The sequence below is a fragment of the Zootoca vivipara genome, chromosome 5 (assembly GCF_963506605.1).
Source record: "Zootoca vivipara chromosome 5, rZooViv1.1, whole genome shotgun sequence".
Taxonomy (NCBI): domain Eukaryota; kingdom Metazoa; phylum Chordata; class Lepidosauria; order Squamata; family Lacertidae; genus Zootoca; species Zootoca vivipara.
In genome coordinates, this window is record NC_083280.1 from 39831472 (window position 1) to 39845062 (window position 13591).

General features: G+C 42.6%; 1 pseudogene; it reads left to right on the plus strand.

Moving 5' to 3' along the window:
• The first annotated feature begins 279 nt into the window (after positions 1 to 279).
• LOC118093496 (zinc finger protein 845-like) overlaps positions 280 to 13591 on the plus strand; it is a 31148-nt pseudogene continuing 17836 nt past the window's right edge.

Sequence of the window (13591 nt, forward strand, 5' to 3'; positions counted from 1 at the left end):
AATAAATTAATGGTGATAAAAATGTTGATGACGGTATTGCCTAAGGAAGGCAAAATTGAAATTAGTTATTAATGTTCAGATATTACTCATTTCATTTCTATACTGCTTCATATTTTAAGAAAAAAAATCTCAAAGTAATTAGAGAGATATCTCAATGCAGTTTGTGTCCATAGGATGTTGAGAACATTAACTCTGTAGATGCAGGAGTTCTCTCCTCCTGATAGGCTCAGATTTCATTGTTCTTTCCGATAGAGCAAGAGGAACAAAAAAATTATGGGCTTAAAGCTGCCTTCATTGTGCAGGTCACATTCCAGTGAGCTGTGTGGCCAATGTATCCACATGCTTTAAATATTGTTGGTCAATATTCCTTTTGTTTGTTTGTTTCTTAGGCTGTACAGAAACCATACATTTAAAGCATGGTACTTCCCCCCAGAGAATCATGGGAACTGTAGTTTATTGCTACAGTTCTCAGCACCCTTAACAAACTGCAGCTCACAGGATTTCCTGGGTGAAGCCATGTACAGTACTTTAAATGTTAGGTGGGTCTATCACAGCCTTCACCATATAGAAAGATCTGTTGGTGCCTTTCCAAGATATTTAAGTTGCAGCCAGGATCAGCATTCCCTGGCCACTGAACACGCTCAGTGCTCTTACTGAGTTGTTTTTGGATTTCCCTATCACTGCCTTGGTTCTCCCAACCACAAATATTTGTACTTCCGTAAAGCTTGGGGTTTCCTCGAGTCTTTGGATAACTTCCTCTCGTCCATGGGTGGGGTCGTTTGGGCAACATTGTCATTCACAGCCTGAACCTCAAAAATAGAAAGAGTAATAATATATTTCAAAATCTGGCTAATGGTTAAAAAATGTGCTTTTGTTTTTATTATTGACTTTTATTCTACACTGGTATTTTACTCTGTGTTTATTTCTTTTCCAGCAGGGTAGTGTAAAAATGGAAGATCAGGGACCGAGGAGACCCATTGGAAGGGAGAGCCTGGAATCCAAAGCAAAAAGATCTCCTGCAGGCCAAGTTCAGACCTTCAGGGATCTTCTGCCTCAGGTAGATTTATGTCAAATTAAGCAGGAGCCAGAGGACACTGAGGGGCTTCTAGGAAAGGTAAGTGCCCTCCTCTCACCTGGGTTTCCAGCACCTGGAGGTCACAGGTCCACTGCCCCTAGATATGGAGGTTCTGTTTAGCTATGGTGGTGAATATTCCTCCTCTCTGCACTTTCTCTCTAATCCCCTTTGAAAAGGTTTCTAGACCAAACTTTATCATACATGGGAGGTTTGCGATCATATCTCCTGATGTTGTTACTTTAACGAAGCAACCACAGGGGACTCTGAATTTCATCAGAGCAGAAGCTGTGTTGGAAGAGGGGTCCTTCCACCAACCCCCGTTTTACTCCTCTAAATTGCCTCCATTTCCAAAATGCTCTTTTCTCCCCACTGAGGTAAAAATCTTGGCACGTCTTGCAGCCTCAGCACTGCCATGTGCAGTGTAAATAGAATAACACTTGCAAGGTTGTTGCAAGATTTATTAAGATAATGGCCAGGTTCAGATGACTGAATCGCAGCCTGAAAAGGTGCTTTACAAATTGGCACAGTTTTTAAGGATTCTTCGGCAAAGTTACACTAAAACCTAAGTTGACCCAAGTTTAAAACAAAAATCTCCTGGGCATCAGAAGCAGAATGCGTCACTCCAGGAAGGACTCCCACCCACCCGTTAGTGAGAGAGGGCCAAAGAGAAGGACTCTGCCTGGGTAGTTGCACAAATTTACCATCTGTGGTCCTGCACTGGGAGCAAGGCTAACAAACCGGGGAACTGGCAATGTGCTAGTCCCATCTCCCCCTGCATCTGCCACCTGACCTAATTGTCCCAGTTTACCTCATGATTGGGCCGGCCCTGATGGTGAACTGTGATCTAACCAGGCAGTCTCTTATGAGCCATAACTAAGCAACTTTCCATTTTGCCCAAACCAGGAAACTACAGCTGCCAGATTTGGAACAAGCCAGAGTATTTAGCTAACTTCAAACTGTGTTTGGTCAGAACAGGAAACTCTGCTTGATCAGTGGGTTTGTGGTTTGACTGTCCCCACTGCAAAGAGGCTGTACACTCAGGTGAAAGGCTCCTTCAAATCCCTCCTCATTGAGTCAAGACACAATAGTTCAGAATGGGCCAACACATGTGAAACACATAGCTGCCAAGTTTTACCTTTTCTCGCGAGGAAGCCTATTCAGCATGAGGGGAAATCCCTTTAAAAAAGGGATAACTTGGCAGCTATGGTGAAACATTCTGAATACTCTTTAACAGGGCAGTCCAGCGGAGGCCATGTTAGCGTGTATAGAATAGTTGCCTATTAACTCACCCAGGGTCATGGAACACGCCAGCCCAAAGCTTAGAAGTACAGCCTGATTTAGTCAGCAGTCAACAAAATAGAGCCTCATTTTTCTCTCAGGCAGCTGAGAGCGGACAGCTGCAGACTCCCACACCTCTTGACGCTGAAAGGAATTTAGATAACACGATAGCTGGAAGCAGGCTGCTACAAACCAAAGCTCTCAAGAGGCACAGGCAGGCTTGTAGAGCAAGGGAGGGAGCTTTCCTTCACCGGAAGAGGAAGCAACTCACCCAGTGAGGCCAAAGGGTAGACGAATGGGAAGGGTTTAGACAGAAAACAAACCAAGAGATGCAAGGCTCATAGGTTCAGTATATTGTGCAGACGCCGGAAGGGTTCTTCAGGAGGGTCAACTTGAGTGTACTTGATGGATGCTCGATGTCAGCTCTCCGAGGCTAATTGCTTGTTTGGCAATAAATCTTCAAGTTAATTATGTCTTGTGTACTGTGATATCGAGCTGACAGCCTTGATTTCTGACACCCAGGGTCTCTGCCAGTCATCTTCTCTAGCTTTTCATGGTGTCCTAACCTGCATCCTGATCTCTGTTCCAGGAATTGTTGCCTCTGGAAGATGTGGTTATTAAACCCCCAAAGTCTGAGTCCCCAAAGTCTGAGCAGGATCCCTTAGACACAGAGAACATCCATCTCTCTGCAAAGGCTGAGGGAGAGAGTGAAGAAGAGGCCAGCTTTCTGGGTAAGGGTTGGGGTCTGGGTCCTTGGGTGCTTTTGCAATTTGCGGAGGTCTGGAGTGGTCTGGAGCTTATTTATTTCACAGTACATATTTTGTTTTTGCTATTTATTTTACATTTTTGTTTTGAAGGCTTTTTCGGTTCATTTGTTTTTGTGACTGTGTTATTGATTGATTGATTGATTGTGTGACTACCGAAATGGATTAAAGCCCACCATCCAAACAATGACTATCATCAGTGCAGGTAAGGGGAAAAAATGAAATTTCAATATCATCTACAGTACTGTCTTACCTATTTTATAATACAGTACATTGTTTATTGATTTCATTTTATGGATCAATGGTCTCGTAAGATTGTAAAATTCATGTAAAAGTACTATTTTAGGGATTGTTTTTTTTAAAAAAAATCTTAAATTGATTACTACATTTTGCATTATTTTCTATGCAAAGGCACATTTTTGTTTTGAAATGCTTTGGTATTGGAACGTACTTCCGGAATGGATTAAGTTTGAGAACCAAGGTACCACTGTACTAGTTCCTGGAAAGCACAGGAAGGCAGAGGGCTCTTTTGCTCCAATCCTGCTTGCTTGTTTCCCACAGGCATCTGCTTGGCCCCTGAGAGAAAAGGATGCAGGAATAGCTGGGCCTTTGCCAATGCAGCAGGCTCTTCTTATATTCTAATATACTGCAACACTTACGTTTTGCTAATTACTCAAGATACTGTTACTTGAGCCTGAGATCATTTCCTCACTTGAAAATGAAAAATACAGAGATGTGTTTAAGGAGCCCATTCCAACGTAGATCAGTATTATAAAATGCTGCTGCTTTATTTCGTGTGAATAGAGTGTTCATGTGTTGCTCTTGCCATTAGCTCCTCTGCATTCCTAAAAATTTGGAACGTAGCGAGGACAGTGGAGAATGGAGACAGTGTTAAAATAAGAGAAGGTGCACATTGGGATTGACGTGTGTTCAGTTTCTTTCTTGTCTTTCTTTAAAGTCTAACATGATTTCCCCCCCCCCCAAACAGGTGAGGAAGATGAATATCAGAATTCTATGGAGCCATCTGTGAATTCATTGGGAAGAACAAAGAAACAGTTTAAATGCAGGGAATGTGGAACATGCTTTAGTCAGAGTGGAAGACTGAGGACACATCAACGAATTCACACAGGGGAGAAAACATTTAAATGTTTTGAATGTGGAAAGAGCTTCAGTGGAAGTGGATCACTTAAAATACATCAACGAACTCACACAGGGGAGAAACCATTTAAATGTATTGAATGTGGAAAGAGCTTCAGTCAAAATTCCAACCTTAGAATACATCAACGAATTCACACAGGAGAGAAAGCATTTAAATGTATTGAATGTGGAAAGAGCTTCAGTGAAAGTGGATCACTTAGAATACATCAACGAAGTCACACGGGGGAGAACCCATTTAAATGTATTGAATGTGGAAAGAGCTTCAGTGGAAGTGGATCACTTAAAATACATCAACGAACTCACACGGGGGAGAAACCATTTAAGTGTATTGAATGTGGAAAGAGCTTCGGTCAAAATTCCAACCTTAGAATACATCAACGAATTCACACGGGGGAGAAACCATTTGAATGTATTGAATGTGGAAAGAGCTTCAGTGAAAGTGGAAAACTTAGAATACATCAACGAACTCACACGGGGGAGAAACCATTTAAATGTATTGAATGTGGAAAGAGCTTCAGTGAAAGTGGAAAACTTAGAGTACATCACCGAACTCACACAGGGGAGAAGCCATTTAAATGTATTGAATGTGGAAAGAGCTTCAGTCAAAGTGGAGACCTTCGAACACACCACCAACGAACTCACACGGGGGAGAACCCATTTAAATGTACTGAATGTGGAAAGAGCTTCAGTGGAAGTGGATCACTTAAAATACATCAACGAACTCACACGGGGGAGAAACCATTTAAATGTATTGAATGTGGAAAGAGCTTCAGTCAAAATTCCAACCTTAGAATACATCAACAAACTCACACGGGGGAGAAACCATTTAAATGTATTGAATGTGGAAAGAGCTTCAGTCGAAGTGGAGAACTTAGAACACACCAAGGAACTCACACGGGGGAGAACCCATTTAAATGTATTGAATGTGGAAAGAGCTTCAGTCAAAATGCAAACCTTAGAAGACATCAACGAACCCACACGGGGGAGAAACCATTTAAATGTATTGAATGTGGAAAGAGCTTCAGTCAAAGTGGAGACCTTCGAATACATCAACGAACTCACACAGGGGAGAAACCATTTAAATGTATTGAATGTGGAAAGAGCTTCCATCAAAATGCAAACCTTAGAAACCATCAACGAACTCACACAGGGGAGAAACCATTTAAATGTATTGAATGTGGAAAGAGCTTCAGTGAAAGTGGATCACTTAGAATACATCAACGAACTCACATGGGGGAGAAACTATTTAAATGTATGGAATGTGGAAAGAGCTTCAGTAAAAATGGAGCACTTAGAATACATCAACGAACTCACGGGGGAGAAACCAGGATATGAGAATGAACGTTTCTTGTCCAATTCCAGTTTATCAGGACAACAAAGCCTGCATAGTATTAATCCAATCAGAAGGGTGCAAGCAAAGAACAAAACATTTGCAAATTAAATTGCATCGCGCCAGAGAATGTATTCAGGAAGGAGTTGTTAAAGTTTCATATATGCGAGGGAAAGAAATTCCTGCTGATGCTTTAACTAAAGCTGTAAACAAGGAACAATTGTATGTATATGTAAAGAAATTGCAGCTGTGCTGATGGTCTCTCAATGGTTGTTATAAAAAGGGGTGTGTTAGCATTTCCACCCCTCCCGCTGTGAGAATCGGGGGATCTGATGATAATTGAGAAAGGGGGCAGTGACTCTGTCTTGAAAGGGAGTCTGTCTCTGAGTTCTCTGTCTGCAGTCAGAGTGTGGTTTTTTTCTCTGTGCTGAAAGACAAGATGACCGAGTGGCTGAGTGAGGAATTGTAACACTCACACAGCCTGTAAATATGCTGTAGCTTGAAGAAATAAATAAAATGAGGATAAAACCTCTACTTCCATATCCATCGTTTATTGAAGTTGGGGTTGGTGCTCACAATGGCTAATTGTGGTTCCATGGCTTCGGAATTTAGCTGAAGGTGTCCCTGTCGTCCTGCTAGCCCAGTCGGGGCAGAAAAGGGACCCAAGACGTGGACAGATCCTGGCTTAAATTCACAGGGCCCTGGATCTCTGCCCCAAATGTCTGCCTTGATGGTAGCAGGATGGGAGAAGTCAAGTGCCCAGAATCAAAAAGGAAAAGTATTTGGGCATTTGGTTTACGAATTATAGTAATAATTTACTCAAAGATAAGTATACCAGTAAAATAAAAAAATTCCTTCAGTAGCACCTTAAAGACCAACTAAGTTTTTATTTTGGTATGAGCTTTCGTGTGCATGCACACTTCTTCAGAATTATAAAAGAATTATACCATAATTATACCAGAAAATGGAAAGAAATAATAAAAAACTAACTGGAGGTGTGGAGCAGATTAAAGCTATCAATCCTAGGTAGGATAGCATGTATTAAGATGAACGTCTTACCAAAAATGATATTTATGTTCCAGATGCTACCAGTCCTGGGATCAAAAACGGAAATTTTTAAACAGTGGAAAAAAGATATTAGTAAATTTATATGGAATAGTAAACCCGCAAGAATCAAATATAAATTAATAATCGATATAAGAAATAGGGGAGGACTGGCATTGCCAGATTTGAATCTATATCACGACGCGGTGGGATTCCTGTGGATAAAAGAATGGATTATGCTAGAAAATCACAAATTATTAGATTTGGAGGGTTACCAAAATAAGTTCGGTTGGCATGCATATCTGGGGGAGGATAAAGTTAAAGTAAATAAAGTGTTCATTAATCATGTTATAAAAAATCATTAATAAAAATATGGGAGAAACATAAAGGGCTACTAGAGCCTAAAACCCCAAGATGACTGTCACCCGTGGAAATATTAACTATGAAAAAGAGAAATTCAGATGGAAAGTGGGGAAAATATAAAGATTTATTAGAAGAAAAGGAAGGAAAGTTGAAGTTAAAAGGATATGAGGACATAAAACATTTATTAACAGGCTGGATTCAATTTCATCAAACAAATAGCAAATTTAGTAAAGATAAGTTACAAAAAGGATTTATGGATAAACCCTCGCTATTAGAAGAACACCTGCTCCAAAATAATAACAAAATATAGGTGTCTGGGCAGAGAGCCACCTTTTTTCCTCTCTTTGCTCAGAAGCACCTGGTGGCAGGGGGGGCTCTGAGGGGGGAGGAAGGGGTGGAGGGAAACCCAGACACAAAAATGGATCTCCTTTGGAAGGCCGCACCTCAGGGGTTCCTCTTGTGGCAGGAGGGGACCAGTGAGGAGGCGGCACGAAGAAGGAAGAGGATAAAGTGAATATTTTAAGGAAAAGATTTTGAATTAAGAATAGAAAATCCGCCATAACCATAGTAAGAAATTAGGAAAACCAGGAAGAAGAGAATCGAGGAAGTCATAAGTACAATGTTATAAAAATAAGAATTGGAGAATTTTTAAAAAAAATTTGTTTGTTTGTTTGTATGTTTGTGTTGAAGGAGCAGCTGGGGAAAATCCAAACCTCAGTACTCCCCCACTTCTGGTCTCCTGGTGGCAGGGGGGGGTCGGGGGGGAGGACAAACTCAGCCTTAAAATGGACCGCCTTCGACTCTCAACGCCTATGGGTCCTACTGGTGGCAGAAGTAGACTTGTGGGGGGAGGGAGAACAGAGGGACGGAGTATATATATTATGTTTTGTCTTGTTTTGGTTATATTAAAATCAATAAAAATTATTTTTAAAAAAAACAAAAACAAAATAATAACAAAATTATTTCTAAAATGTACAATGTTTTATTGGAATGGGAGACACCAGTTGTTGGTTGGAGTTGCGTCTATAAAAAGTGCATACCTTTGCCTTTCCATAAAGAAATGGGGAGGAATGATGAGCTGGAATAGCTGTCTAGAAGGAAAGGTAACCTGGGAACGTCATGTTGATTGACCACCCCAGCTCCCTGACCCCAAGAAGAGACTCATCCAGGGAGGCAGGTGAGCATTACAGCTAAACTTCCATGTTATGCTCTCCAGTAGCTATTCACTCAGACAGGGCTATTTTCATTTAGTTTTTAGTGTGTTGGGGGGGGGAGGGATGTGTTTTCCCTTTCCTTTTCCCCTTCCTTGCACTCCTGACAATAATCAAACCTCCACACCAATGCTTTTAGCCCCAGAAGAGGAGCTCCCCTTGGTGTCAAGGGAGGGGTCCAAGGGAGCATCTGGAGCCCTGCCATTCCATTTGTCCCTGGCCCCTTCCTCTCCTCTCTCGATCATCCCAGGGAGACTCTTGACTCCCCAGCAGGAGACTGGAACTGTCTGTGATGGTGAGATGTCCTGGCTGGCTGAAGGATCATTTCCTGTTTCCTGGAGCTCCATCCTTCTTTCTCATGCAAGGTGGAGTCATAAACCAGGTGAAGGCTGAGCACACCTAAGGGCGACACAGAGGGGGCATGGATTCTGCTTAACCTCTCCCTTCATGACACTAAGGGCCCCTACTCAATAAAAAATTAAGCATTGTGAGAAATGAAACTACATACACTGAAGGGGGTAATGGTGTGTTGGGCCCAAGATCTTGGATATAATATTCACATGAATGAGTGTGAGAAACTATGGAAGGAGACATAAAGTTTACAGCATGCTGTAGTCTCAGAGGAAATATCATGAAGATGCTATACAGATGGCATCTTACCCCGACCAAATTTGCCAAAATGTATAAAAACAGATCAGAAGTGTGCTGGAGATGTAAAATGGGTAAAGGCTTATATATGCATATATGGTGGGAATGTAAGAGAATAAGAGAATTTTGGGACATCCTATATAATGCATATTTAACAATATTAAAATTCCCATTCATACAGAGACCAGAAGCCTTCATATTAGAAATAGTGCCGACAGAAATATATAAAAAAATGCAGGCCACTCTTCATGTATGCAACGACAGCAGCCAGAATTTTGGTAGCGAAGAACTGGAAAAGCAAAAAGTCCCCCACAAAAACCAAATGGCAGGTTAAAATGATAGAATACTTACAATTGGCAAACATGACAAGGGAGAGTTTGAGGACACTCGAAGCAGAAGGTTAATAAAGAATAGATAATGTTTAAAGAGTATTCGAAAAATTATTGTGATAACAAAAATCTCCTGGCAGATCTTGTGTGATTCTTGTAATATAAAATTGATAAATAATAGAACCTCTTTGATAAGACCTGAGCCCGGCTCTCACTGGGAAGGGCGGGGTATAAATAAAACTGTATTACAGTATTATTATTATTATTATTATTATTATTATTATTATTAAAACAAAATACCACATACAAATCTAATACACTTACCACATACAAATCTAATAGGGCCCCAAGGCACTAGGAAGCAACTTGATATTCATGTCTTCCCCCCCCCCAAAAAAACTGAGCTTTTGGTTTCTCTAGACACTCCCCCATGGTCACTCCCCCATGGCACTGGCACAAAAACCTTGGATATGCACTCTGTAAAATAATGAAAGTTTGCTACCCCCTCCCCCCCCCGTTCTCTCAATCCACTTCTCAAATCCACAGCCTCATACTGTATGAAACATTAAAGTCTGTGCGTGCATTTTGATGGCATGCAAAGTAACAGAGTCTTTTACTTTGGGGCAAGTCCACCACATATGGTAAAAGGTTCCTTCTTTATCTTTACATTTCCAGCATTTGTTATCATATATATGATAAAGTTTGGCTAACTTAACTGGTGTTAGATACCATCTATGCATCATCTTCAACATATTCTCTCTCAATATATTACATGCTGTAAACTTTATTCCCATTTCCCACATCCTCTCCCAGTGCGCCCGTGGCAGCCGCACTGCACCTGCCAGACAGTCGCGCTGCGCCCGTCAGACAGCCCGGCCACCCTCCCTGCTCCTTGCCTCCCTCCCTCCTGCCCGCCGCGGGTTCGAGTCCCGGCCTCAGCCTGGTGGATCGGGTTGGGGGCATGAGGACAAGAGGTCTCCGCGCAGGAGGAGGAGGAGGCGCCGGCACCCCGGAGGACAACCAGGCAGCCCGGCCCACCCGCTGCGGCGTCCCTGAGCCCGGCCTACCCTCAGCGCCTGGCCCGCCCATGCCATGTCCCTCCTCTGCGTCCACAGTGAGTTGGGGGGTGCCGGCGGAGGGACCTTTGCGTCACGGCGCTTGATGTGGTTAAGACGGGCCTGATCATTATATTGTGCCCCACGTTTAGCCCAATCAATCATTACAGATTTCCCTTGTTCAACTTTCGTATGCCATTCCAGCAATAAATTGTACATCTTGGAAAGATTTTTGTTTTGTTTTTATATCTAACAATTCTGTTTCCAGTTTATATTTCTCTGCTTGAAAACCAATATTTTTCTTATCCATCTTAAACACTTCATTAATCTGATGATACTGTAACCAGTCAACCAGTACCAGAGTAGTTTATAGCTAGGAAGCTAAATAGCTATTCTAGGTGATAGTTCCTTTTTACAGACTATATGTACAGTGTCCAGACTCTTTGTATTCAAAAGAACTTTACTTTCATAAACATATAACTGAGAAGAATATACCGTATTTACAACCCCATGCCTATTCAAACATGGGCACGTTCTTGCTTGAATTGTCTTCTTGTGAAAGGTTTTTACTTTGACCTCAGCAGTAAATCTCTCGGTTCCTGCACAGGTTTCTTCCTATTAGCATTTAGTGATCTTCCTCTGTATCACTTCAGACAGATCACACTGGTACACAACTGTATCCTGAGAAATCTCTCTCTCAGCAGCCATTCTCTCTCACACACAGATAAAAGAACAGAAAAGCAGTTAAAAACAACAGTTACTGGATTAACAGTCACAACAGAATGGAATGCCCCCTCGTGATGCACAGCCAATCACATGAGAGCTACTGTCAAAGGAAAAACTCTATGTTAAAAAATACACAGTAGCCTGTATATCACAGCATAGCCATTGAGATGTCCCCAGATGTTGTCCAGTTCCCGTCAGCTTCAGCTAGCAGAGCTGACAGTCAAGAATGATGGACGCTGTAATTTGGAGCTCACCAACAGGACTATGCTGCCCTATATCCTTCCCATTGAAACGACCATGAAAATAAATTTTGGACACTACAGTATAGATTTGTCCTGGTCTGCTGCATAAAATGTCTTCTTCTTTTTGTAGCTGTGTGATTTGTGCTCCTATTGTATTGTGATGGCCATTGGGTATAAACTTCTGATCTGATTTCATCCCAGAATGTCCCACTTCTCCATAGGAAAGGGGTGTCCAAAATTTTTTCAAAGAGGGCCAGATTTGATGCATGAGGACCAACCATTTTATTGAGCTTTTTTTAGGATTGAAGTTATTGTGCAGGCAGAAACCAAGCAAAAACCGGTGGACAGGAGTGGGACGTTAACGGAGAGCAGCAGTGAGAATGAGAGCAGGGCGCCTGCGCGAGCAGATCACTACCGGTAGCCGCAAACGGGGTTCTAAAGCCAGACAATGGATGCCAGCATGCAATGGTTGGTGGGTGGGTAGGCTATCCACAGTGTGTGGACGCAACAACCATAAACAGACCTGGCTGTGTGGCCGGATGAAACTTTCTATCAGGCTGGATTAGGCCCCTGGCCGGAATTTGGACACGCCTGCCTTCGAACGTCCCTATTTTCATTGGAGAAATGCTGGAGGGTCAAGAGTTATCTGACCTCCGAGCCATCTGAAGGCAATCCTGTATACGAGGGAAGTTTTTTAAATGTTTAATGTTTTACTATTTTTTATATAGGTTGGAAGCTGTGCAGAGTGCTAGGGCAACCTAATAAGATATGTGGGATATAAATAGCAAAATTAAATGGGACATCCCTATTTTCATCAGAGAAATGTTTGCGGGTAAGGAAAGGTAACAGGAATTCGTGTGCCTTCGTTCCAGCAGGATGCCTTCCTTCCAGCTTCCTGAAATGGTATTTCAGGAATTTTCCATGATGAGGATTTAGAAACCAGTGACTGCACACCAGATCACAAGGAGACTTATTAGTAGAACATACTGGATACTTTGGCCACCTCATGAGAAGAGAAGAATCCTTGGAAAAGACCTTGATGTTGGGAAAGATGGAGGGCACTAGGAGAAGAGGACGACAGAGGACGAGATGGTTGGACAGTGTTCTCGAAGCTACGAACATGAGTTTGACCAAACTGTGGGAGGCAGTGCAAGACAGGAGTGCCTGGCGTGCTATGGTCCATGGGGTCACGAAGAGTCGGACACGACTAAACGACTAAACAACAACAACTGGATACCTTATAAGATGTAAGATATATATTCCAATGATGTGATAAATTTTGAGAAACAGCTTTCTAAACAAAACCCACTTATTACAGAAGACATAGAAAGGGGAGATTTTTGTGTGTTTTTCTTTATAAAAAAACATTGGAATACTGTGTTGTGACGTGGGGTTTGTGATTTCAGCTCTCTTGACATAACATGCTGGAGACAGTTCTCTAGTAACAGCTCTTTATTAAAGTGAACAAGACTGACTGTGAGGGCAGGAAGGCTACATTTATAGGGACAGGGGACTGGCTAGGAAGGGATACATTTTGGAGGGAACAATATCAGGCAATCACAGTGCTGCCTTTTGGAGGGAACCAATAAGACAGAGGATCCAAATACAACAGCTTAAATGAACCAATAGTAGCTGTACCCTCTGGAACCAAAAGGCAGTTACTTTATCCTAATGCAATACAGACAATAATAATACAGATATAAAATCCTTTGACTCAATACACAACACCCCTCCCCCCCTAGTGAGCACAGCAGACGTAATCCCTCAGGTACTGTGGGGTCCTACAACTTCTACTTGATCTCCTGACAACAGGTGTTGCAGGTTCTGGATTGGGTGTTACCTGTGGTGGAGGGGCTGCTATAGGGGTTTCGTCAGGAACAGATGGAGTCCCAGACACCTCAGGGTCCCCTACCTGTACCTCGTCATCCTGAGGACTAGCAGACCCTGGTTCATTTGCTGAAGCCCCTGGTGACTGCACCTCTGGACCATTTTCACTCTGGTCTCGCAGCTGTGCATCATTAGCCAGGGATGAATTATCTGACTCCTCCCTGCTGAGCGCCCGGCGCCTCAGCTGATCTATATGTCTCTTCCAAACTTGCCCATTTTCCAAGGTCACATAATAGGACACAGGTCCACTAGCCCGGGTGATCACACTGGCCACCCACCGTGGACCTCGTGAATAGTTCCTCACCCAGACCAGATCTTCAGGGGCGAGATACCTTGTTGTGTCAGTCTCAGCCTGGGGGGTTGCTCTTGAATTACGGTTTGGCATTTTATCTGGGTGGACATAATCCAGCACCGTTACCAGTCTTCTACCTAAGAGCAGCTCGGCTGGCGACTTGCCCGTCGCAGTACACGGCGTCGCATG